This window comes from Mesocricetus auratus, unplaced genomic scaffold (assembly GCF_017639785.1).
Source record: "Mesocricetus auratus isolate SY011 unplaced genomic scaffold, BCM_Maur_2.0 contig_12268_pilon_obj, whole genome shotgun sequence".
In the NCBI taxonomy this organism is placed as follows: domain Eukaryota; kingdom Metazoa; phylum Chordata; class Mammalia; order Rodentia; family Cricetidae; genus Mesocricetus; species Mesocricetus auratus.
In genome coordinates, this window is record NW_024434150.1 from 30,006 (window position 1) to 42,418 (window position 12,413).

General features: G+C 38.8%; 1 pseudogene; it reads left to right on the forward strand.

The window, feature by feature from the left end:
* The first annotated feature begins 5,151 nt into the window (after positions 1-5,151).
* On the forward strand, positions 5,152-6,028 carry LOC121138561 (annotated as a pseudogene).
* Positions 6,029-12,413: the final 6,385 nt, after the last annotated feature.

Sequence of the window (12,413 nt, forward strand, 5' to 3'; positions counted from 1 at the left end):
AGTTCTATGGGAGTCCAAAGTCCGTGTGTATACTTGGGATGGGTAATGATCTGCTGCCCAAGGCACAATAGATTCCCTAGGCCTCCTCACTGACACCCAGATTCAGGGGGTCTTGATCAGTCCCATGCTGGATCCCCAGGCTTATGCCTGGGATTCAAGAGTTAACCTTTGTCTGGTCAGCTGTTTCTGGGGGTTAAATCAGCCCAGTCTTAATCCCTTTGATCATCAGCCCTCCCTCTCTGTTACTGGCTTTCATGAGTTCAGCTCAGTACTTAACCAAGGGAGTCTGCCTCTTCCTCGATCAACCACTAAATATTGTTTCTGTTTCCCAGACTCTCTGGCCATAGGATTGTAGGCTGGCACTCCCCAGATCTATGTCTAAAATCCATATATGAGGGAGTACATGCCATGTTTCTCTTTTTGTGACTGGGTTACCTCACTCAGGATGGTTTCTTCTAGTGTCATCCCTTTTCCTGCGAATCTCATGATTCCATTATTTTTTTCTGCTGAATAGTACTCCATTGTGTAGATGTACCACATTTTCTCTATCCACTCTTCGGGTGTGGGACATCTAGGTTGCTTCCAAGTTCTGGCTATTACAAATAAAGCTGCTATGAACATAGAGGAACAGACATCTTTGTTGTATGAATGGGCATCTTTTGGATATATGCCTAAGAGTGGAGTTGCCGGGTTTTGTGGAAGGATTATTCCAATTTTTCTGAGAGTCTCCATACTGATTTCCAAAGTGGCTGAACAAGTGGCACTCCCACCATCAATGGAGGAGTGTTCTGCTTTTATCACATCCTCTCCAGCATAAATTGTCGTTGGTGTTTTAGATTTTAGCCATTCCGACAGGAGTGAGATGGTATCTCAGAGTTGCTTTGATTTGCATTTCCCGGATGGCTAAGGATGTTGAGCACATTCTCAAGGGCCTCTCAGCCATTTTAGATTCCTCTTTTGAAAATTCTCTATTTCTGCAGCCCACTTTTTAATTTGATCCTTTGTTGTTTTGGAGACTTGCTTCTTGTGTTCTTTGTAAATTTTGGAGATCAACCCTCTGTCAGATGTGGGATTAATGAATATTTTTCAAATTCTGTGGGCTGCCTTTTTGTCTTGCTGACTGTGTCCTTTGCCTTACAGAAGCTTCTCAGTTTCAGTAGGTCCCATTTATTAATTGTTGATCTCACTGTCTGTGCTACTGGTGTTATGTTCAGGAAGCTGTCTCCTGTACCAATTCGTTCAAGGGTACCACCCACTTTCTCTTCTAAGAGGTTCAGTGTGGCTGGATTTATGTTGAGGTCTTTGATCCATTTGGACTTAAGTTTTGTGCATGGCGATAAACATGGATCGATCCGCATTCTTCTACATGCCAGTCTCCAATTATGCCAGCACCATTTGTTGAAGATGCTTTCTTTATTCCATTGTATATTTTTAGCTTCTTTGTCAAAGATCAGATGTTCGTACGTGTGTGGGTTAATACCCGGATTTTCAATTCGATTCCATTGGTCTACCTGTCTATTTTTGTGCCAATACCAAGCTGTTTTCAGGACTATAGCTCTATAATAGAGCTTGAGGTCAGGGATGGTGATGCCTCCGGACGTTGCCTTGTTGAACAGGGTTTTTTTGTCTATCCGGGTCTTTTGTTTTTCAATACAAAATTGATTATTGTTCTTTCAAGGTCTGTGAAGAATTGTGCTGGGATTTTAATGGGGATTGCATTGAATCTGTAGATTGCTTTTGGCAGGATTGCCATTTTTTACTACATTGATCCTACCTATCCAAGAGCATGGGAGATCTTTCCATTTTCTGAGGGCTTCTTTAATTTCTTTCTTTAAAGATTCAAAGTTCTTACGGTACAGGTCTTTCACTTGTTTGGTTAGCGTTACCCCAAGGTATTTTATGTTATTTGTGGCAATTGTAAAGGGTGATGTTTCTCTGATTTCTCTTTCAGCCCTTTTATCATCTGTATATAGTAGGGCTACCGATTTTCTTGAGTTGATCTTGTAGCCTGCCACTTTGCTGAAGGTGTTGATCAGCTGTAAGAGTTCCCTGGTAGAGTTCTTTGGGTCATTGATGTAAACTATCATATCGTCTGCAAACAGTGAAAGTATGACCTCTTCCTTCCCAATTTGTATCCCCTTGATCCCCCTTTGTTGTCATATGGCGATAGCTAGAAATTTAAGTACCATGTTGAAAAGGTATGGAGAGAGTGAACAGCCTTGTTTTGTTCCTGATTTTAGAGGAATTGCGTTGAGTTTCTGTCCATTTAGTTTGATGTTGGCTGTTGGTTTACTGTATATAGCATTTATTATGTTTAAGTATGTCCCTGTTATCCCAGATCTCTCCAAGACCTTTATCATGAAGGGGTGTTGGATTTTGTCAAAGGCTTTTTCAGCATCTAGTGAGATGATCATGTGATTTTTGTTTTTCAGCTTGTTTATATGGAGGATTACATTGATGGATTTTCATATGTTGAACCATCCCTGCATCCCTGGGATGAAACCTACTTGATCGTGGTGAATGATTGTTTTGATGTGTTCTTGGATCTGATTTGCTAGTATTTTATTGAGTATTTTTACATCAATGTTAATGAAGCATATTGGTCTGAAGTTCTCTTTCTTAGTTGTATCTTTTTGTGGCTTGGGGATCAAGGTTATTGAAGCCTCATAGAAAGAGTTTGGCGAAGACCCTTCTGCTTCTATTGTGTGGAACACTTTGAGAAGAATTGGTATAAGCTGTTCTTTGAATTTCTGGTAGAATTCTGCACTGAGGCCATCTGGACCTGGGCGTTTTTTGGTTGGGAGACTTTTGATGACAGCTTCTATTTCCTTAGGGGTTATAGGTCTATTTAAATTGCTTATCTGTTCTTGATTTAGTTTTGGCAAATGATAGCTGTCCAGGAAATCATCCATTTCCTTTACATTTTCGAATTTTGTGAAGTACAGGTTTTCAAAATATGACCTAATGATTCTCTGGATTTCCTCAGAGTCTGTTGTTATGTCCCCCTTTTCATTTCTGATTTTGTTAATTTGCGTGTTCACTCTCTGCTGTTTGGTAAGTTTGGACAAAAGTTTGTCTATCTTGTTGATTTTCTCAAAGAACCAACTCTTCGTTGCATTGATTCTTTGTATTGTTTTCCTGGTTTCTACTTTATTGATTTCAGCCCTCAATTTGATTATTTCCTGGCATCTACTCCTCCTGGGGGAGTTTGCTTTTTTGTGTTCTAGAGCTTTCAGCTGTGATGTTAATTCTCTGGTATAACAGTTCTCCTGTTTCTTCATGTGAGCACTTAGTGCTGTGAACTTCCCCCGTAGCACTGCTTTCAAAGTGTCCCATAGGATTGGGTATGTTGTGTCTTCATTCTCATTGAATTCGAGGAACTCTTTAATTTCTTTTTATATTTCCTCTTTGACCCAGGGATGGTGCAGTTGAGCATTATTCAATTCCCTGAGTTTGTAGGTTTTCTGCAATTTGTGTTGTTGTTGAATTCTAATTTTAAAGCATGGTGGTCTGATAAGATGCAAGGAGTTATTCCAATTTTTTTGTAGCTGCTGAGGTTTGATATGTTGCCAAGTATGTGGTCGATTTTTGAGAAGGTTCCATGTGGTGGTGAGAAGAAGGTATATTCTTTTTTATGTGGATGAAATGTTCTATAGATATCTGTTAATCCCAGTTAGGTCATTACTTCTATTAGACCTTTTGCTTCTTGGTTGAGTTTCTGTCTGGTATTCCTGTCTAGTGGTGAGAGTGGTGTGTTGAAATCTCCCACTATAATGTGTGGGGCTTTAGATGAGATTTAAGTTCTAATAATGTTTCTTTAACGAATGTGGATGCCTTTGTATTTGGGGCATAGATGTTCAGGATAGAAACTTCATCTTGGTGGGTTTCACCTGTGATGAGTATGTAATGACCTCCTTCATCTGTTTTGATTGATTTTATTTTAAAGTCTAGTTTGTTAGATATTAGGATTGCTACCCCTGCTTGTTTCTTGGGTCCATTTGATTGAAAAGTTTTTTCCAACCTTTAACTCTCAGGTAATGTCTGTCTTTGAGGGTGAGGTGTGTCTCTTGTATGCAGCAGAAGGAACGGTTCTGTCTTCGAATCCATTCTGCTAGTCTGTGTCTTTTTATGGGTGAGTTAAGGCCATTAATATTGAGGGACATTAATGACCATTGATTGCTCATCCTTCTTCGATTTGCGATGGTTGTTGTTGGTGGAATTATGTGTGGAATTTCACCCCTTTGTTCTTTTGGCTGTTGGTAGAGAGGGATTCTCTAATGTTTATGTTTTTCTGGTTGTAGTTAGCTTCCTTGGGTTGGAGTTTTCCTTCCAAAATTTTCTGTAGGGCTTGGTTAGTGGACACATATTGCTTGAATCTAGTTTTGTCATGGAATATCTTGTTTCCTCCATCTATAGTGATTGAGAGCTTTGCCAGGTATAGTAGTCTGGGCTGGCATCCATGGTCTCTTAGTGTAGGCAGAATATCTATCGAGGACCTTCTAGCTTTTAGCGTTTCCATGGAGAAATCAGGTGTAATTCTGATAGGTCTGCCTTTATATGTTACTTGACCTTTTTCCTTAGCTGCTCTTAATATTCTTTCTTTATTCTGTATGTTTGGCGTCTTGATTATTATGTGACGAGGGGTAAGAGGACTCTTCTTCATTGTAGAGAGGATGCAGTAGGCTTATAACACAGACGAAAAATGCCAGGTGGAAAGATCTTATTTTCCTCATGGGTAGATATTGATATCAGTGGGGCCTTGCCAGGGCAGTAAGCCAGGTCTCAGAAATAGGGTTCACTTGGACTGAAAAACAGGATGTCCCTATTAGCTGACCAGCAACTCATAGATACCCCATAGGGCCTGGACTCAATAATATTCTGCTTCGGGTAAGCATTTAGAGATACTGAGTTTTGCATATCGACACACTAAATGTTTAAAAACTCAGAAGCTCAGGTCTTAGATGATATAAACAAAAGATGAAATTATTTAGTCAAGATGGTCATGATTACATTGGAAAAATAATATTTATTTTCAGGACACTTTTCAATGATGGAGAAGAGTCAATATTTTAACTCTGTTTTTTCTCCTGTCTCTTGCTCTAGTTGGGTGTTCTGACTCTCCATCTGCTGTTTCACATCCATTTGTTGAGGAGGGGTGGTGTTAGTGACAGCTCTCAAGAATCCACTGTAGGATGATGAACACAAGTATACTTGCATTTTGACAAAATATAGAGGACATACAGATTATTCTGAGACCTAAAATTGTTCCAGGGGCACCCTGCAGCCCCCGATCCACGGGAGGGACTGGTGGGCGCATGTGGCGGGCCCTGCGTGAAACTGGATTGCGGCCGACCTGGGTCTCTCAGTGTATCCCTGGAGTTCTCTGTGTAGAAAAGGTTGGCCTTGGACTTCTTTTGCCTCTCTCTACCTTAGCCTACCTCCAAGTGCTGGGATTAAAGAACGATTTAAGGATTGCCTCGACAAACAAGACACCTCCTTGTGCTGATCACAAGCAGTTGGAAAGTAGTGCAACCATAAGGCAGATCAGGTCTCAAGGTCTGTGGTCACTCTCACCTTGTAAACCAGGTTTTGGAGTGGATCAATTTTGAGATGACAATCTAGAAACTTACTGGAAATCTGATGGCTCTCAACCTCACATAGTGAACATCCAATTCAGAAGAAAAACAACAGTGAATGCATTGTTTATATATGCAGACTATAAATCTGATGAAAGCTACACTCCAAGCAAAATCTCAGTCAGAGTAGAAATAATTTTCACAACCTTCAAGAAATTCAGCAACTTGAATTGGTGAAAACAATTGGCTTGACATATTTTCCTTTAACTTACAATCATAAGAAGCCAACTTGAATATTCATGACACAGATTGCTGTTCTAGCCAATCACCAAAATGGAAGAGACACCCACATGAGACAAATTAAAACATACACACCAATGGAAAAGAGCTCCATTGAAAACTTCCCCAGATGCACAACCATCGATTTCATGATGTATCATTCAATACAGTGACTTGAAAATGGAACAGAAGTGAACTAGAATGTGTTTTTTCATATCATTGAATATTATGTCAAGTATCGTTAGTGGGAAAGCATGTCCTTTTACAATTTTATATATGTTTAAAACATTTTAATTTAGAAAAATAATTTTTGGGTGATAGCTGTTTTCTTTATACAATAAAGTTCATATATCTTATATTGCTAAAAATAAATTTGAAGTCAATCTTTAAATTTTTCTTTATATCAAAAGAAAACTAGTTAAACTGAAAACTTCGAAATGTACATAAAGTTTTACTAGTATGGTAACTACTTCATATAATGGTTGTTGGGTATTTGGGAACAATACTGTTTTCTTTGTATACCTACAATAATTTTTAATAGCATAAGATTAATTTTTGCTCTATGTCTAAAATCCATATATAAATGAGTGCATACTATTTTTGTCATTTTATGACTGGGATACCTCACTCAGGGTGGTTTCTTCTAGTTCCATCCATTTGCCTTCAAATTTCAAGATTCCTTAGATTTTTCTGATGATTATTACTCCATTGTGTAAATATACCCGATTTTCTTTATCCATTCTTCAGTTGAAGGCATCTAGACTGCTTCCAGGTTCTTGCTATTACAAAAAATGCAGCTATGAACATAGTTGAAAAGACATCCTTGTTGTATGAATGTGCATTTTTTGGGTATATGCGTAAGAGTAGACTTGCTGAACCTAGTGGTAGACTACTTCCCATTTTCCTGAGGAATCTCCATACTGATTTCCAAGGTGGCTGTATGAGTTTGTATTCCCACAAGCAGTGGAAGATTGTTCCCCTTTCTCCACATCTTCTCCAGCATAAACTATGGATTTTAGACATAGAGAAAAGGATTACCAACTTACAATCCACACTGCCAGAGAAGCTAGGATACAAGGAGGACCCTAAGAAAGACATACATGGTCCCCTGGAGAAGGGGAAAGTGACAAGATCTCCTGAGCTAATTGGAATAATGGAAGGAAGGGAGAGGGAGTAAGGAGAAAGAGAAGGGAAGAAGAAGAGGGGTGAGCAGGACATGAGGGATCAGGAAGATTTGAGTCAGGGGAAGAATAGAGTAGTGCAAGAACAGAGATACCATAATAGAGGGAGCCATTATAGGTTGATAGAGAAATCTGGAAATAGGGAATATTCAGATATCTACATGGATGACCCCACCTAACAATCTAAACAATAGTGGAGAGGCTACATTAAATGACCTTCCCCTATAATGAGATTGATTACTACCTTATATGCCTTCCTAGAGCCTTCATCCAGTAGCTGATGGAAGCAGAAAAAGACACCCACAGCTAAACACTAAACTGAACTTCTGGAATCCAGTTTTAGAGAGGGAGGAGTGATGAGCAAATGAGTCAGGACCAGACTGGAGAAATCCACAGAAACAGTTGAATAAGGGGAGCTCATGGACCACAGACATAAAGCTGGAAAACCAACATAGGATGGGTTCGGACCACCTCCCTGAATATGGTTGTTAGTTAGGAGGCCTGGGCAATCTATGAGGCCTCTGGTAGTGGATCAGTATTTATCCCTAATACATGAGTGGACTTTGGGAGCCCATTCTACAAAGAGGGATACTCTCTCAGCCTAAACAAACAGGAGAGGGCCCAGGCCCTTCTCCAAATGGTATGACAGACTTTGAAGATTCCCCGTGGAAGGCCTCACCCTCAATAGGGAGTAGAAAGTGGATTAGATAAGGGGCCAGAAGCAGGGAGGGTGATTAGGAGAGGGAGAGGAAACTGGGATTGTAAAACAAGCTTATTTCTACTTTAAATAAAATGGTTAATTTTTTTGTAGATGAAATGTAATTTTTTAAATGTGTGATCCTTTGTAAAAATGAAATCAAAATAAACTGGTATTAGATTTTTGTTATGAACTTCTCTGTTTAGGTCATCTGACCCATGCCCATAATGTAACATTCTAGAGGCTGGGAGAAGGATTTTGAGTTCCAGTCTAGCTGGGCCTATGCATTGAGACCCTGTATTAAAGAGACTGGGGTCTTTAGCAGGAGGAAAGGCCAGTTTGATTTAGAGGATATAATTTTCTTATGTTTTATTTTCTCTGCAAGAAATATTTGTAACCCAAGAGTTGTGTGTACTCTGACAATATCAATTACAATTTAATTAGCAGTTCATCTCAGTCCATGTATTACTTATATGAAGAATTTCATTCTGTGTCTAACTTTGCAACATTTTCACAGATATTTCCTATGAGAATTTAAAAATTACTTTTTCTCTTTTTTGTAGAATATGCATTAAAAATAGAATGCTGATTGGTTCATAACATGTTGTGCACTGTATTTGATTGGGATGGAGTCATTAGTCCCAGGACTTCCCTTACATTCATTCGCGTTACAAAGGTTGTTCACGTATTGTTGGGTATATGTAAATCTAAATCAAGAACGTTTAAATGTAATAGTGTGTTTGTTTTGCTTTATGATGTTTGCTTTATACTATTCACCTTGTTACTACTGAAAATATGGTTTCGATTTCTATGGGTTCCAAAAATAAACTGTTCCATAATGTACCTTGCCTCTGACTCAGTGAAACACCAGTGGATTCTGACCCATCCTTGAGATGTCCATGCAGGGGATCTCAGCTCTCGTACCTCTGAATGTAGTTGCATTTCTCAGCTACCCGTTTTCCCATTGCACCTCAGCACATACCTCACATAAAGAAAGAAATAACTTCCTCAGGCTTATTCACAAGTGCAGACTCTCCATTCAACTTACCTCATAATTCACAAGTCTGTGGGTTTAGAAGCTGGGACACAATTACCAGAGTCCACAGGCAGGTAGGTCTTTCTTCAGAATCCAAAACATCCTGGCATGTCACTCCAAGAAGATGACTATAGATGGCTTGAGAATACATACAGATGCAAAACGTGATCACCAGACTCACAAAGTCACGTCACTAGCAACATAGGGCAGACAGACTTTGTTCACAGTACTTAAAGTTACCCATGGGTGTTGAAGGACAGTGATGACCTGCCTAGAGCTGACATGCTCCTCTAGTCTCTCCCTCCAGTTGGCGTCATTTTGATGCTGGTCCTCCATTAACTAACACTTTACTGTGATATTTAATACCAAGAGCTCCGAGGACAATATCTTTGCATGACCAGTTCCTTGCTTCTAGGATAGACAAATTACTAGCCTGGAATCCTTGAATTCCAGAAGATCTGTCAGACAGTTTAGTTCAATTTATTCCCAGAAGCCCCAAATCCTGTTCTCCATTACACAAAGTCCAAGCTAAACACAAACTTCTCTAGGGAGTTCCCCATCTTTAGCCTAGGACTTACTGTACTTCCTTTTGAACATTTTCTTTTTCACAGTTTAAACTGAGGCCTCTCTCTGGTCTGTCTCCCCTGCAAAAGCAGTTGGTATTGCTACAACACAGGTGACATCACAGGATTCCATGGTCTCCAGGACAGGGAAGTTCCTGCTGATGTCATGTGGAATGAACATGGACTCCTGCTAACCAGAATTCACATTTCCCTATCCAAGAATCTCTCCTGGAACACAAATCGAAACATGCATCTCTCCTTTCATTTAACTCAAGTTTCTGCATTCTTTAGAATCTCCCACATGGGGCATTAAATCTGCAGATTAAAGGCTTTCTGCAGTGCATATTTGCTACATGTGTAAACAAATTTTTCTGGTTATAAGAGGAATTAAGGGTGGAGTAGTTGAACACAGGCAGGTTTGTTCCCTGTAGGAATAATAAGAGCCCACAATACAGTGATGTGCTGGCTAATTTCAGTTTTCCAAATTGTTCACATTCACATGGTATCTGATCCATGCCATGCATAATTGATTTGTGCTCAAGCCTTGAAACACTATTAATTTTTATCCAAATTACTATGTCTAGATGATTGGAAATCTTGCCATCACAGTTTACTTCTCAGTTCAAATTCTAGTGTATTTTAAAAGATAAGTAAAAACAAGCAAGCCCATGTGCACTCTACCCTAGGCCATTAGTGATTTCCAGGTGTAGTTAGGAGTTAGGAGTGTCTCTTAAAGATCCAGCTAAGCAGTTTTGGGAGGAGGCTTCAGACTAGCCAGCTTGGTAGGAACCTGCACAAAAGCCTGTGAAGGAGAACATATCTTTGCAAGGCAAGGAAGAGAGATCAATGCCTGATGCTGCTTTTATACCACAGGATCTCTCAGAATATACTGAGAAATTGTTTCTTCCAGATGACTACTTTATATTGTCAAGTCATCCTGGAATGAAATCATCACAAATATGACATAACATTATGAATGTTAGGAACCAATACCCTTCAAGGTCTCATTGACAGACAAATTCCTGTGCATGGACTAGACCCACTTGGTGGGTCCACCACTATAATCAGCCTGGTTTTGCAAACTGTTCAAATGAACAATAAGTCTCCAGTGAGCTAAGACCCCATTAAGTCCCTCTAGGAAGAATTCAAAATATTTATAACTGATTGAATTCAATATAGAAGAGCATCCCTGACTTACAACACAGGTGATGAAGGTGAACAACTCAATATGGAATATAATATATTTATTCACATAAAAATGAGAGGACTGAAAGTGTGTCAGACTTCCAGATTCTGAGAAGAGAAGAAGAAAAGGGATTCATTTCTCTTTCACATTCCTTTATCCTAAATTTACTTATCCCCACACTTAGGGCAGATAGCTTTATGGGTCTCACCACTACAATTCAACTTTTAGTATAAATAGAAGATTTAAATTTGATACAACTCAAATATATACATAGAGGGTGTTAAATAAGTTATAATCTACTTATATCCCAAGCTAAACATATCTATTCCATCTAAATTCTAAACTTATATGAAAGGGATGCCCAAATCTGAACACCTCCTTCCAATCTCAACCCTAAAATAATTGAAAACTAACACTAACAGGTGTAAATTATCTTCTAATATCAATAATAGGGAGAGGGGGCATGGAAATCTCAAATTTAGTTCCTGCAGAAATGGGATGATGAAAATCTCATGTGGACCTGTGGGAAAGTCTAACAAGAGACTTAAGTAGGTTAATTAGTCTCAGTTTGGCAGGAGAGGCTTGATTGAACTTCTTGTTTGGAGTTCTAATTTTGGTTGGAGCTCTTATCTGAAGCTCTGGTCAGATTGTGGAAGATGCACTGTATCAGGTCCTTGTTCTGGAGTTGTGTTGATTGATGTAGTCCTTAACCGGTTTCAGGATGGTGCTTGTCAGGTGGATTCGATGATGTGGGATCCCATTTTCTTACCTAATTGTTTGAAGATTGCTGTCAAGAGATTCCTTTATCTCTGGAATACTCAAACATTAATGTTATCAAAGAAATTTTCAACTTCTATATGTATGCATACTGGGAAAGAAAACCCTAAGGAAGATAATAAACATGAAGGAGAATAGAGTTTCAAAAGCAGAACCATATACAGAAGACTGTCCCTAATTTTGTTTTCTTCTACCTTATATCAATGGCTCTTTGGTATCACAGAGAAATTCTGAATTTTATTTTAACAATATGATTGGATTAAAAGTAGGAGAGCCATTCCATCTCCAAAGCCAGCTTCAGTTAAATGAATGGGGAAGAAATCATATTAAAAAGCAAAGAAAATGGATATTATAAGAACAATATAGAGGTATTCAGACATTGATAGCACACAATGGTATCAAGGTGGTTTCCTTGTTCTTCTTCAGGAATCCATACATCCAGTATTTTTCACTGTATGGAGTTGAGTTTTACTGTAAAGACAAAAGCAATACACTTCTCTTTACTTTTATGAGGTTTCCTTACACATAGTAGAATGTGGTAAAATATGACCTTGTTGATGAGCTGTCATTTTTATTCCTCCTGGGGTTTCTTCTGTTCAGATCTAATCTTGATTAAGTTTGATGGAATCCAAAATTTTTCTTCTCCTGTGGAAACAAAAGAAAAACCTTTTCCCTAGCGTAACACATACCCAGACTGAGGTCATGATATCTTTAAAATACACTGGTTGCTTCAGCTTACAGGTTTTCTCTGTAGTCCATTGTCTTTTTGCAGTTGTTTTTCCTTTCTCACTAGCATTAAGAAAATTCAACATTAGCAAAGCAATATGTATCTTGCGTTTGGGGGTCTGTGCTCCCCCTGGCTTTTTATGAAGCATTTCTTTTAAGGTTTGATTAGATCTTTCAACCACTGCTTGTCCTGTAGGATTGCAAAGTATTCCAGTTACATGTTTTATATTATACTATTGAAAAACTGTTCCAATTTGCTGGAGACATAACCTGGATCATTGTCAATTTTTTTGTTTTTTGTTTTATGGTTTTGTTTTTTACGAGTCAGGGTTTCTCTGTATTGTTTTGGAGGCTATCGGTCCAGCCCAGCCTCGAACTCACAGAGATCAGCC